Source organism: Periplaneta americana, chromosome 8, assembly GCF_040183065.1.
Source record: "Periplaneta americana isolate PAMFEO1 chromosome 8, P.americana_PAMFEO1_priV1, whole genome shotgun sequence".
In the NCBI taxonomy this organism is placed as follows: Eukaryota; Metazoa; Arthropoda; class Insecta; order Blattodea; family Blattidae; genus Periplaneta; species Periplaneta americana.
Window position 1 is genome coordinate 92,607,470 of NC_091124.1, and position 5,207 is coordinate 92,612,676.

Consider the following 5,207-nt stretch of genomic DNA (forward strand, 5'->3'; position numbering starts at 1 on the left):
TTGTAAAGGACCCGACCTTAAACAACACAACGAAACAAGACACAGTTTTGCCTGACTCAGCTCCCCCAACTCGAGACAAATTCTATTTTACTGACGTCACTCCTATTGACGTAATGAAAGCCATCCGACGCATCAAGACGAAAGCTCAAGGGCCAGACAACATTAGCATATTACTCATACAGAACATACAAGACATAGTAATACCTACAATTGCACACATATTCAATAGTTCCTTAATCACTTCAACTTTCCCTAAAATATGGAAGCAAGCTTTCGTTCTTCCTCTTCCGAAAGTCAAAGTTCCCACCGACCCGAACGACTATAGACCAATCAGTATCCTGCCAGCCATATCAAAAGCACTGGAAAGAATCGTACACAGACAAATTACTAACTACATGAACGAACACAAACTATTCGACAAGTATCAGTCAGGTTTCAGAGCTGGACACAACACAAGCACTGCTCTACTTAAAGTGACAGAAGACATTCGTGAAGCAATCGACTCTAATAAAGTAACAATACTAACACTTCTTGACCTTAGCAAAGCTTTCAACTCTGTAAATTTCGACCTGCTCACCCATAAATTGAGAAATCTGCATTTGTCAGAGACTGCTGTGAGTTGGTTCGAATCCTACTTACGGGAAAGACAACAATGTGTTGTATCCGGGAATCGAAGCTCTTCCTGGTTTAACATAACATCAGGTATACCACAGGGTTCGGTACTCGGACCATTGTTGTTCACGATATATGTCAGTGATATTACATCTCATGTAAGGCATTGTAACTATCACTTGTATGCTGACGACCTTCAATGCTACATCTCTTCCCGCTTTGATCGAATAAATGACGCTATAGATAAATTGAACAAAGACATTGACTCGATTGTGACATGGACAAAGAAATTCCATCTTAATATCAATCCTGGAAAGACACAAGCAATCATATTAGGACACAAACGGCAAACCGACGCTGTAAAGCACCTCGACATTTCCCCCGTTAAAGTAAGTACAATGCATATCCCTTTCAGTTCTTCGGTAAAAAATCTTGGCATTCACATGGATAATAATCTCAACTGGGACATGCAAATCACAGAAACCTGCAGAAAAGTATATTCTATTATTCATGTGCTAAAAAGGATAAATGTTCATCTTCCCTCTTGCTTAAAAAAGTCCCTTGTGCAGACCCTTGTATTTCCCCATTTTGACTATGCTGACATTTTACTGACTGACCTTTCCAGCGACAACAAAATGAAACTTCAACGTGCTCATAATTTGTGTGTACGTTTTGTAAGCAATGTTCGTAAATATGATCATATTACCCCATCCCTGGAAGTAATAGGTTGGCTTAAACTAGATAAGAAAAGAAATTTACATTCACTTCTCTTTCTCTTCGAAATCTTGAACTCTTCTATTCCTTCGTACCTGTCGTCTCGCTTCACTTACCTTTCTTCCCACCACAATCTGAACACACGCTCTCGCCATGAAACAATACTAACAATACCATCCCATCGCACCTCCTCATACTCATCCTCTTTCACAATAGCCCTGCCAAGACTCTGGAATTCGTTACCTGCTAGCATCAGGGACTGTCGAAATAAAATTCAATTCAAACGCAAACTTACTAGGCACTTGGTCAGTAATTGAGACTCGTTCAGACATGGTTTCTTGTAAATAGTTCTTTTAATCTACCACAAAATATCTCAATATCCGGTAATTTCATCACTATAGAATTTTGTTATTGTAGGTTTAATTTGTAATTTTGTAAATACAAAAATATTCATTGTTCTTAACTTCTATGATAAAATGTCTAGCTTTCATTAATCAGGTATTCTTGTCGTACTTTAATTTTTATTGTAATTGTAATTGTAATTGTAAATTTAATATTAATTGTAATCTTATTGTTCATGTTATAGTTGTAATCCCCTGGTAGAGGGGCAGAGAAGGCCTGACGGCCTTATCTCTACCAGGTTAAATAAATAAATCTAAAAATCTAAATCTATATCTAATATTATATACTACTTTCAAACCCCCTTTTTCCTCTCTCAAAACTACTATCACTAAAATCTCAATTTCACTTTTTCTCTATACATTATCATATTGAATCATCTTTTCTCCTGTCTTTCTCTTATATTCATTTACTGCTCCAACGTTTATGCTGTCACTTGTTCACTTCTCTTAACCTTTTTCACTCTTTCCTATTTGCGCTCACTTTCACTTTCTCACTATTACACTTACACCTAATACTTTCTATTCTCACTTCCTATAAATACTTATATTTTATCTCTACACATCTGATTATACACTTCCTCTCTCCCCTATACTTCTCGATCTTTTACAGTTCCACTTGCACTTTTTGATCACATCCCCACATTTTTTAACCTCTGCCATATTCTCAGCTGTCGCAGGTTCTGACCTTTCTTTACTGTTTGTCTTTGCCTTTCTTTCTATTTATTTCTTCTTCTATTCCTCTTTTATTTTTCCCCCCACGCTTTCACTTTCATATACTAGATTTCCACTTACACTCTCACACTAATTCTTTTCACTACTTTCTACTTTCTTCCATATCACCTTCTGACTCTTGGTTTATCTTTTTATCCCCACTCGCCTTTTTTCTAGCGCCCGTGTTCCTTGTTCCATTATTGTCAGCATTCCTTCTGGAGTGCACTAATCTTACTGCCATCATATGTAGAGTAGGAATCCGCTTATGCTGCATGATCACGTTACTGTTGTCTTCTCCTTGCTGTGCCATCATCTTTACACTTCCTTGTACGTCAGTATGTGGGTTCCTGAACTTACTACTATTCACTCCTGTTACCATGTGTTGATCTGCGACAATCACTTGTTCCGTCCGTGAAGTTTGGATTATTTTTTTCCATCATTCCTGCTCCTTCCCTCTGCTTATGTAGCTAATGTCGACTCCCTGTTGTCTTCTTGTTGCTTCTCTCTGCAAAGTTGAAATATGTCCACTGTCCTCTTTCGTTCTTCTCGTTAGTCTAAATTCTGGATGATCTTCATTTCTCAGGCAAAACTTCAGATCATACCATTTTTCGTTCACTTCCAGTTTATCCTCGAACATTTTAGCGAAGTGACCTTTCGCCCTCGCTGCTTTCATATAAGGTAGTAGCTGTTTTCTTCTATTCCTTACTTCAAATGGCATATCTGTTTCCACTCTCACTCCTGAACCACAGAGCCGTCCTAGACTATTCAGAATAGCTTCCCTTACTTTTGTATACATAAAGCTCAAGAAGATAGGTCTTTTAGTCCCATTCCCTAACCTGTACGTATGGTCGACATGTTCTTCTTTCAACTCTATATTAAAGGTCAATTCACATAAATCTCTCACTTTCTCAAAGGTATCCGTCTCTTTTTCCCAGCGCATTTCTTCGACCCCGAAAATTATTAAGTTATTTTTCCTCATCTTGAGATCGTAGTCACCCATCTTCTTCTTTAATTTGTTATTCTCTGCTATCAACTCTTCTATCTTTTTCACTGATGTTTTCTACCTTTAGTTTTAAATTTTCTAGAAAGTTTTCATTTCTACTTTTATTTGATTCAGTCCTGCACTATTATTCCTTTCCTCTCTACTTAATTCACTTACTTTATCCTTTCCTGAAGTCTCTTTCTGTAACCATTGTTCTATTCTTCAAGGTATAATAGAACACAACATGGTTGGATCGATCTTGTTACATTTAATGATTGGTTTATGACTGTTTTTCTACCACATGCTAGAAGGTTGCAATGGAAGAAAGTGTTGCTTGGAGATAATTTAGCTTCACATTTCAACCCAGAGGTTCTCAGAGTATGTAAAGAAAATGATGTTGCTTTTGTCTGCCTGCCACCCAACTCCACCAATATACTACAGCCTCTAGACGTAGCATTCTTCCGTCCATTCAAGCAAGCATGGAGGAATACATTATTACAGTGGAAATTAAAACATCCCAAAATGGTAGGGATACCAAAACCAGAAGTGCTATCATTATTGAAATGTACTTTAGAAAAAAATGGATCTTGCTCCACCTAAAAGGCCTGATGGGGGAAAAAAGTGCAATCAAACGAAACCTAATGAAAGGATTTGAAACATGCAGAATAGTACCATTAAATCAGGATAAAGCATTTGTCAAAGTTGCCACATGAAGATTACAATGTAATAGAAAATGACATGAATTCTAGTTTGATTGAATTTTTGAAAGAACAAAGGTTTCGTTCGGCAGTAAGCAGACCATGCCAGAAGAAGAACAAATTGAAGGTTGAACCAGGGAAGAGCATTACTTCACATCATATTGAAGAAACAGAAAGTGAAGGTGAAGAGTTGGTTGAAAACATGGACCAAAGTGAAGACAATATAACAGAAACTGTCAGCGACAGCTTACCTGAATATGAGGAGCCCACAAAAAAATATATAATCCAGGGAAAATTTATTTTGCCAAGATTTCGAGGTGGTAAAAGAAATGCAACCGAGTTCAAGTATGTTTGTATTGTTCAAGAAGTGTTAAGTAATGGTGATGAAATTAAAACACTTGGATGGAAATCATGCAATTCTAAAAAATTGTTCAAAATTCAGAATGGTGATGTCTCTCAAATCATTTTCAGTGATGTAATTGTAGTTCTTCCAGAACCTATCATGCAGCAAAAAGGACGTAGTTTGGTGTACAATTTTCCACATGACATAGATATCATGGAAAAGTAGTTATATTTGATATGCTTTGTTTGGGTTTGTGTTCTTCTGTTAATTTAAATTATTCTGCATAGCAATCAATCTCACCCCAAATATTTAAAAGCGAATATCTTTAAAACTACTTGACAGAATTCATTGGGGGTTACAATGATCATTACTGATGTTCTGTACTACCATTCTATCTAATAATATAGCTATGATCAATGTCACCCCAAACAAAGGGTGAGATTGATCACAGTGTTTTTAATTTTTATTTTATGTTGTATGAATGTTAAAATAAAAGATTTTCTTAAACTTACTGAGACTATATAAATAAATTGTTTTCAAATGATCACTATCACCCCAGTTTACAGTACTGGAATTCTCTGCCACCTGAAGTCAAGAGCTGCCGAACTTTGATATCTTTTAAATATAAATTAAAAGAATATCTTATGATGAGTTGCCAGATCTAATGCGTTGCAAATATTTAATGCAATGTATTCCACTGTGTTTATTTTTATTTTTTGTTTCTTATTTTTATTGTGTACACTTAA

At 36.2% G+C, this 5,207-nt stretch overlaps 1 protein-coding gene across 1 annotated transcript in view; it reads left to right on the plus strand.

The window, feature by feature from the left end:
- The window catches only part of LOC138704883 (5' exonuclease Apollo-like), a 90,148-nt gene that overhangs the window by 75,713 nt on the left and 9,228 nt on the right, over positions 1 to 5,207 (plus strand). The window lies entirely within an intron of this gene.